This window comes from Manacus candei, unplaced genomic scaffold, assembly GCF_025592945.1.
Source record: "Manacus candei isolate 608988 ecotype Guabito, Panama unplaced genomic scaffold, ASM2559294v1 h1tg000051l, whole genome shotgun sequence".
In the NCBI taxonomy this organism is placed as follows: domain Eukaryota; kingdom Metazoa; phylum Chordata; class Aves; order Passeriformes; family Pipridae; genus Manacus; species Manacus candei.
In genome coordinates, this window is record NW_026138099.1 from 2,318,109 (window position 1) to 2,327,827 (window position 9,719).

The following is a 9,719-nucleotide window of genomic DNA, read 5'->3' on the forward strand; positions in this document are numbered from 1 at the left end:
TCTGGTAATGTGTGTGTCTTTAGCTCTGAAAACCACATTAGCTGCAAATCCAGTCCTGAAAATTCTTACCCCCTTCCCCACTTTGCTTATCTTTTTCAACAGACAGGGGAAAAAGTGCATAAAATTGAAATCATGTCAAAGTCTCATAACTGAAGTGGTTATGTGAACTCTTGGTTTAATTTCTCTTCTGCTTTTGGAGGTAGGTCAGAGAAATACTGCAGTGCAGTTAAAGCAAACCAGTGATTTTACGTGCGAAAAAATAGTCACAGAGCTATTCAACCAATTTTTCGGTTAAAACTGTTTTGTGGTAACAAAGTATTTTTTAACTAAACCAATTTTTAATAAATAAATACACTTGCCATGGAAATTACAAAGAAATGTAGTCAAGAGATATAAATGAGCAGAAAAGACCCAAACCCAAGATACTAAAACTAGAAATGGAAATCTGGGAATCCTGGTTCAAACTCCTGCAGCTTTAATAACTAAATCACTTTTTCTTCTTTACTGAAGAAGAATACAGACTCTCTGGAATACAGACTTAGATAACGATCTTGGAAGTAAAATTAGATGCATCAAGAAAAATGTGATCTAACCAGGGAAATTAAGTTACCAACAGTACCAGCAGCCTAGCAGGGCTTGAATGACCGTTCTTATAAGGTACCATGGCAACATCTCCAAATCAAAATATCAGGCATTCAGATGACATAAAGTTTGAATTATGAATTTTCTATCAAAAATAGATTAATGGACAATGTAGACAAGTGGCTTCAATTCATAATATTAAAATTTGTCAAATAAAGAAAAAAAATCCTTTTCTAGCATTTTTTGTTCATGGTATAGTTAATATTAAATTATTACTGAATAAGGATCCACATGTAGTTTTACAGAAGAGCAGTGTGAAAACTCAGGGTATGTATGTAAATAAAATTTTTGAAGAGGTGAATGTTAAGAAGGAATCTCATAAGAATATTTTGCTTTTGTATCAATTGAACATAATATTTAAAAGATTTTAAGCAATACTGATGTATATATGCTTTAGCTGAGGTGAAGAATGTGTTCCCTGAGGTCACTACTACCTCCTTCATTCCAACATTCATTCATCTTTGAGCACATGAACTAAATTAAATCAAGGTGCAACTTCATGAAAAAATGTGGCACAGGTCAGTTACACCTCTTAGTCCTTGCAACCAGACCAGATTTAATCCAAAGACACTTACAACCAGTTTCTAGCTCTTCCAGCAAAGAATTTCCTTCTTTTTTCTTTTTTAAATGAAATATGCTAAGGAGGTAATTTCTCAGATAACACTGCTTTAAGACATCTCAGAAACTTTCAGAAACTGTGGCATAAGTACATAATGTTTCTGACATGACCCATAAGAAATATGAATAATCTTCTCATATAACCTTCATATATATACTTACTAAGAAATTAAAATATTTTAATTAAGAAATTTTAATTAAGAAATTAAAATATTTTAGGATCATATGAAAGAATATTGGGTCTGATGAACGGAGTCCTCTTTCAAGTTAGGAAAAGAAAAACACACATCATCTTGAAAAGTAAAGCCAGCTAGGAGAAAAAAAATGTGGTAAATAAATTACACAAGTTTTCAGAATGTGACAGAGGAAACAGAACTCACAGCATTATTTAATAAGGAAAAGCAGACAAACAAACAAGTTTTCATAGATTAATACACTCCTCACCGTTACAATGGCTGTTGAAACCCATTAATTGACAGGTGTTAGCATCTTCACTTTTCTAAGTCCTTTCCTGAGTACATAAGACTTGATCCTGGTTCATCAGTTTCTTGCCTTAACCCGTCCAGTAGATTTATAACTTCTGATTATGATCATATTTACAGTGTTGTACAATTATTTAAGATATATGTGCATTCTACTCCTTTGTGTGACTGAAAGCACAATCATATCCATAAGCTGTAATTTCTTTCTCATTACAACAAAATATATTTCTATTGTTTTTGAACAGAGATGCCTAGGTTCGCCTCATGTTCTCCATCTATTGCTGATGTTTGCCTAACTCCCTACAACTGATTTTACAAATTACTTTTAATTTAAAAAGATATTATGCAGCTCCTTATGCTATGCTCTTATCTTTCCCCCGTGCTCCTAGCCCTTAGAGGCAGAATGTTTTGGAATTTTAATTTAATTTTACTGCACTTCTTCCCAATTTTGTCCGCAATCCCTGTAGCCAGTTATTGAGTAACTGGGAGTTGAAAATCACATGTAATTTGGTTAACCAGGCAATTTTGCAAGTTTTCTGCAACAAAGAACACATGGTAGAATTATGACATACAGTGTTGACTGTCAAAGTTAAATAATAACCATTTGAAATAATTTTAACCTGCTGTTTTATAAAGAAACTTCCCCTTTTCTGCCATTATGGTTTTGCAGTTAGCCTGTAAAATCATCACATATATATGAAAACAGGCTTTGTATGGCTTCCTGCCTCCTGAAAAGGGGAGAAGAGTGGACTCAGATATGAAGTTCTAATGTCTTAATATCAGAGTGGTTCTTCTGCTTAAGGAAAAAGACAGAAATAAACATAATTTGAACCATGAATCTCCTTCAGATGAAAGGAGGGTTTGACTCTTGTTCCAAGATATGTTAAGAAAAAAACTTGAAGGCTAAATTTACTTCCTTCTTTATAGTCACTATTCGTGTGAAGGTCTGCATGGTAAGTTTATTGGCATTATTCTGCTGAACACAGTTAACAATAATACTAAAAGACAGATGGACAAAATAATCATGAGAAGTTCTCAACAGAAGAGTATTGCTAGAGTCAGTATTGTTGCTGTTTCTGCTACATTTGAGTAAAAACACCTGATTCTCACCCCAATTTATAGTTGTCTTAGCTTAATTCATTGTTAAAATCTTTTTCATAAATTATAATTTCTAAGAATAATGATTAAACTTTAAATAGGTAAGTGTTGCTTGTTCAGAATACTTGGAGACTGAGATAGCCTTGTCAACAGAACAGAGAGATGTCAGGGCTTTCAGTTATGGGAAGTAACACAGCCATGTGTTTCTAGTAAAACCTTTCAGAATTGAGAGTTATGTTTCTCAGTGGCTTTTTGGTTTTGCTTTGGGTTTTTTAATGAACACTTCTTGTGTTTGCTTAAAAAATCACCTTTACCAGGTTAAATCTCACTTTAACCAGAGAGAATTTGTGAAGGAAAACACTAAGCAAACACTAAGGACACTAAGGCATTCTCTGGACTGACTCAAAGCTATAGGTTTTATACAACCAAAAAAGCCCACAGTCCTATTTCACTCAAAAATCTTAACAGCAAACAAAGTGTGTTCCCTGTTTCCTGTGAAGTATCCAGGTAAGGTCAAATCTGTACCATACCTCTGCAGCTGACCTCATTTGACTGACCTTGTGCAAACTCTGAAAGTGCTCTGTTTATACTACAGTTTTGCCTCAGTTATCTTCATGTAAAACACTTCTTTGCCATGTAAGGAAACCAGTGAAAAAAGAACATACACAACTCTTCCATTTATGGGTGCTATCAGACTAACCCAAAAGCAAAAGCTCTGTTAGACAATTGTATTGTCTGTCCCATTTTGCTGTTGCCAACAGAAACATAACTACAGTTGCAAGACTGTACAGTGGCACAAGTAAATGCAAACTCCTCTGACTACACTGTGGGAAAAGAGTCCAAAGTGAGTTGCCTTTCCCAGTCTCCCACAAAAGCAGTGAATTATGGAGAAACTGTATCTTTTCCCTGCAGAAATTTGTGACATTTGGGTGACAACATCACTGATTTACATCCTCACAGTGCATTTGGCCTATGGCAGTGTGATAGTTTGGCCTAGGCCTTCCTTGGTGACCAGTTTGTAACCAAGGAAGTGCCCAGATTTACCCAGTATTCCCTACGATTTTTACGTAAGCCAGATTATAAGAAGAAAGGAGGAGAGGCCTTCGCTCTCTTTCCTTCCGGCGGCTTGGAGGTGCAGGTTCCCTGCTGTTGAGTCTGTCAGGTTGGAGAGTGAGGTCTGGTTAGGCCTTGTCGATCTTGGAAGACAGAGGTTGCCGGCAGTCGCTCCAGCGCAACTTTCTGTTGTCCCAAGGAGAGTAGTAAGAGTCTTTGCTAATTCTTTTAGTTGCTAGATCTTGGGCTATTGATCGGGATATATATTTTTTATTTTGGTTTTGTTCTTTTTTTCCCTTCTCCATTCCCTTTCCCTTTTCCTTGTGAAATTGTATATATATTTCAATTGTATATGTATATTTCAATTGTAATATAAGTGCAAATATATTTATATATATTGCTTTAGCTGTCTCTTTCTTGTTTCAGTTTTCTTGGTTGTTTTTTTTCCCTCTTCTCCCTGAGGTTTGGCGGGGGGACTTCTTGTGGTAAGGTTTGGAGACTTGGCAGGGAGCCAGCTTCAAACCATGTCAGGCAGATATTTATTCTCTAGAACAGTGTTTCTTATGTTTACACATCTGTAGCACACATCCCAAAAGCAGCCTTCTGCTGCTGTTACACATCAAGTAGTTAAGACTTTGAAGACATTAACAAAACATATCATGTAATTAAAATGCATTCTAGATACTGTCTTGTAAAGAATAACAGTTCAGAAAAAGAGAGGCAATAAGCTTTTCATCCTAAAGTGTACGTATATCTTGTATATACAAAGCAATGAAGGTATCAAAATACATGCTAATGTGTCAAAAGTCTGCAGTAATTTCATGGCATGGGCTTCCGATGAATTTCTGTAACATTACCACTAATTTTTCTTATTAAGAAAAATTAATTTACATTCCATCATGCCACTTTCTGGAGATATGCACTGAGGAAGTAGTGTACAGTAACTCAAATTAGATACAACATGTCTCTGCATAATTTACTTCATGCTGTTAATTGCCAATCCAGAGAGATTTTAATGATGCCATATTTAATAATACAGATCTGTCTATGTATAAGCACATGTTTAAACTGAGTGGAATGTATTTTGTTTTGGTACATGGCTGGCAACCTAGCAATATCATATAAGAGGATGTCAAATAAGCTGATTTTTACTAGTCCTCCTTCCAATAAGAGATTGATAGCGTAGAAGGCTTCTCTGAGAGGTATTTTTTCCTGACCAGATTGTTTTGTGGAGAGCAAAGTCACTTAATCCCTGGGTCCTTTTCCTTTTGCAGTTCAGAACAAAGGATTCAGCCACATATAGTCATAGACTTAATATGTACTCTGCAGGGAGTTGTGCTGAGGAGGTAAATCCTACACTTTTCTCACAGCCCAGCCTTGACTGTATTTCATTGTCCTTTCCTGGAAAATAACATTGATCGATCAGAATAAAAAGCACCTCCTGGCAAAGGAGTACTGGCAAGTTACAAGGGGTTTGGTCGGGGAGAGAATCTCCTCTCTAAACACCAGAGCTGAAACAGGATAGAAACTTTTTTCAATAGGATGCTGTAGTTCAAAGTGCACTGTTCCCATGAATGAAGTTAAATACATATTCTAGTACTTGTTGAATTTGAGATAAGAATCTTGCCTCTTTATAAGCTATTTCACAATTTTGAGATTCCACATATTTTTCAGAAAATTTACTTACGCCTGGTGTTCTACTGCCAGTACTGTGGGTGCAACAAGGATTCCTGCTTCAGTCTATGCTCTACATGCCCAAGTATTGCAACCCATGGTCTGTGGCCCTCCATATGTCCTGTATACCCGGGACATTTGGTTAAGCAGCAATTCAAGATGCTTGTTTCACACTGTAAGATTTCAACCTATATGGCTATTTTTGAAAAATAAAATAATGTATTTATAAACTGTACTTAAATGAAGAAGATATGCACCTGTGTTTTTAGGCCCTGTGACCAGGGCAGAAAACTTGTTGACTTCCTTTACAGCTTGTTTCATCAGTCATGAAGATGAAAGTGAAGACTATGCAGAGAACAGTATTTTAACTATAGCATGAGGAAATGTGCCTAACTTCTTATTTAAATGCTAGTAAGCAAGCAGTAAAAAGACTTGCAAATATTTTTACAATTAATTGTGTTAATCTATCCCATTTCCCTCTCATCATACCCTTTACTTTACTTCTATTGAATGTTCTGAAATCCATAGGACTAGCAAAGTGTTTAAGAAGGAAAAAAGGATAAAAAAAAGGTTAGAAGTTTAAACGGAAATTATACCAGTATACAAAGCAGTTATGCAAAATACCAAGAAATCATTGTCCTTTCTGTATCCAGAGTATTGACACTGCAAACATCCTTCAGTACAGAATGTACATTTTTTGAAAGCAATGAGAATCATTTATTGCAACTAACTTTCAAGATCTTATTCATCTCTGATAAACTGACCACAGAAACTGCATGTCTAAAAGGATACAACTGTTTACATGACAATCTCTCACAATACTTGAAACATAAGACCACAGTCTTACAATCAGTTTTCTCAGTTCCTTTACCTATGTGTCAGGGAAAATTTGCTGCTCCTTATTTTTAAAGTAATATTCAACAACTTTGATTTTTTAAGGTAACAATTTGTCTTACATCAGTTTGAAGGCATTTTATTTTTCCTTTTATGTGACTTGGAACAACTCTCTTTTCATAATTCTATTATAACTTTTTGTTGTCTGAGGACATTAAATATGTATTTTTCTTCATATGCTTCCTGTTTTGAAAGAATGTGTCTGTCGTCATATTTCTTACATATGAACACTCTGTAACCTGTTTTTAATAAACTGAACTCAGTTTCACATGTACCAATAGTCCATTGTGTTCTTAATCTTGCCTACAGGAATGTTCCTTAAAGGTGCAAATGAAATTAAACTAGACAAAGAATAAGGTGTTGTTCTATCCTCCATAGTATTTTTTCCAGACCCCCTTTGGGGTTTCAGCTTGTTTAATTGTCTACTTGTGTTAGGCCAAGTTCTCTTATGAATTGTACTACTCACAGTCAAGTCGTCCTCTAACTCTCTGGAGATCAATAGAAGTCCACTGTCTCTTACAAGTGTTTAGATGACATTCCTTTTTTTTGAAAACCAAACCCAGACAAAAAACCCAAGCCACTATTTAGGAAATTATGTGATAATTGCCAGACTAGGAAAAGATTAAACCAATGGTCTTGATATTTTATAATTAGGCTCTTCTGGGGTAATGATACAAAGTTCTTAAAAAGACTGAAATATATCCAAACATTTCCAAAGTGTTTTAAAGTACCGTAAGTGGTGCAATTTTCTGTTTTATCATCTACTTAATTTAACAAACAAAAAGTGTCAAGTGGTATTCTCCCAGTAGCTTGGTGTTATGATTTCTTCGTACACACAAAGATGAGACTCAGGAATATTACAGAATTGTAAAGATAGGGAACAGATCCATGGTTTATTGGTAAGAAATAGATGAACTTATAATTTTACTTTTAAATTCATCACATTCCATTAGACAGCAAAACGACTTTTGAACATTAGTCCAGCTGAGAACCCTGTTACAGGACCTCCTTTGTCTGAAAAACCACTCAAATGAAGCAACCAGGGAGGAATCTTTGGTTGATATACTTCCTTAGCAGTAACTCAGACACTAAAGACAATATTTTTAAGCACAGCTTAGTCAATAGTTCCTTTAAATTTAATATGGGCACATTTTCACATAAAAGGACCACCCAACGAAACTCCTAATTCTTGTGATTCTTTGTTTTATACCCAGACTCCACTCAACTAATGGGAGCAGGCTTTCACCAGGTTTCTGCGTCATTTATTGTCGTAGGGTACCTGTCGGAGGCCTTGGTCTGTGGGTGAAGAAAGACACTGACACACACACTACACACACACTAGAATGAGACAGAGAGATGTCTGCCTGCTCAGCACAGCAGGCAGCTTTTTTATTGAGTTCTCTAACTTCTATTTTCCCACACATATAACATAAACATATTCTTACAAAAACACCCAGGAATCCAGCACCTGCACTCAACCAAACAGCCTTAACTTTGTACTCTTTATAAATCAAGGCTGTGTCCATGGGAACTATCTAATTAGATCCACTGCTCTCATGGAAAACAGCCCAACACTTTGTAATATTCCAAACCCCTCAAGCTTCAGTTGTGGGGCTGTGACTTCACCGCACAATTTATACTTCACCATCCAAAGGACTTGATTTGACTGACATAAATGTCCTGCACATTGTTCAAAAATATATTAAATGAGAGTCCCCTATTCATCACAGTTATAAAAGAGCCTGCAACTTTGTATATTCTAAGATTTGCACAACTGTCAGCTAAAAATATCTGATCCTGTGTGGACTATAGACCTAAGTGATTGAGGATGTTTCTCGCTGTTGAGCTGTCAGGAAATAATTTATTCTGATAAATGCAAAAACTTTAGCTTTGTAAGTCTTCAAGGCTATACCACTATCAGGACATTTGCCTTTGTTCCATATAAATGAAGATACCTGTTCTGATGAATGGCATAATTTAATTATTTAATTTTTTCCCTCCTTTCCACTAAAGGACTGTTAATAAAATATAGGATTTAAAAACAAACAAAAAAAATTACACTAAATATAATGAATCTTTTTTAAGTAGGACTTGTTTACTTTGAATATGGTGAAATATCATTCATGCTTTTTCTAAAAGCATTCAGCCTGTGAGAGGCTGTTGCAATGAGAAAGTACACCAATAAAAATTGATATACTACTCTGAGTGACAGGAGATGCTTGATATATGGTCGTTTCAGAATATATGAGAAACTCTTCAAAAAAGTACCTTATGCCAAGGCTTAACTAAGTTGTCTGTCATGGTTATCACAGCAGGAGGTAAAGAAAGCAGACCAGTTCCACTCTCATATTGCCTGTGAATATGAGAAAGAACTCACTTCCACTTTTCTGTACCTCCTTTCACATTCTGCTTAGCTGACAGACCTTATTAAATTAGGAATAAAGTCCTTCATATTTTCTAAACTATGAGTGCTTAAGAGTGAAATTTTGTCCTTCCTCATGCAATACTTTCTATTGCACAAATGAAGGCCAGAATCCAAGCCCAAGAGTGTGGTAGGGAAAAAGTGTTTTCCCTTGGAGTTAAAAAAGGCGGTAACCCCAAGGGGGTGCTGTTCTGCATGCAGGGCTAATCAAAAGCTGCATTTCACTCCTTTGAAATCAACATATTGCAACAGACTGGAAAAAGAAGGGAGATGATGTAGCTGGACAAGAAGTAGCCATGTTTTAGGCAACGAGGGGAGAAGAGCCAAGAGCCCCGCTGGGGGTTAGGCCCTCCCAGCCCCCAGCTGGGGGCTGCAGGAACTTGGAACAGTGTTAAACTGGGCCAAGTACTGTAGCTAAGAGCTGGGGGAAGTTTTCTTGCTGTGAGTGGGCAGCCAGAGATACTGAAAGCAGCAGCGGAGCAGCAGTGAATGGGGAACTGTGGCTGAGAGCCAAAAAGATAACAAGCAGCAAAGACGGCATTGCAGCCAAGCTGAGAGACACTTAGATGTCTGACGGAGAGACAGAGAGAGAGGACTAAGCTCAACAGAAACGTTTTTGGGGTAAAACTGAATTAAATCTCCCCAAAACCCCTTTGAAACCCCTCCTGGGAGGAGGGGGTGGACTTCTACTTGATGGAAGTCCTAAAATGTAGCATGCAGCAGAGAGAGAGGAGCTAAGAAGCTCAGAGATGTCCTGGAAGTTGGACCGGGACAGCCGGACAGAATGCAGAGGAGGTGGCCTTGCCCCTCCGCTGCTGCCATGCTGGCAGTTGAGA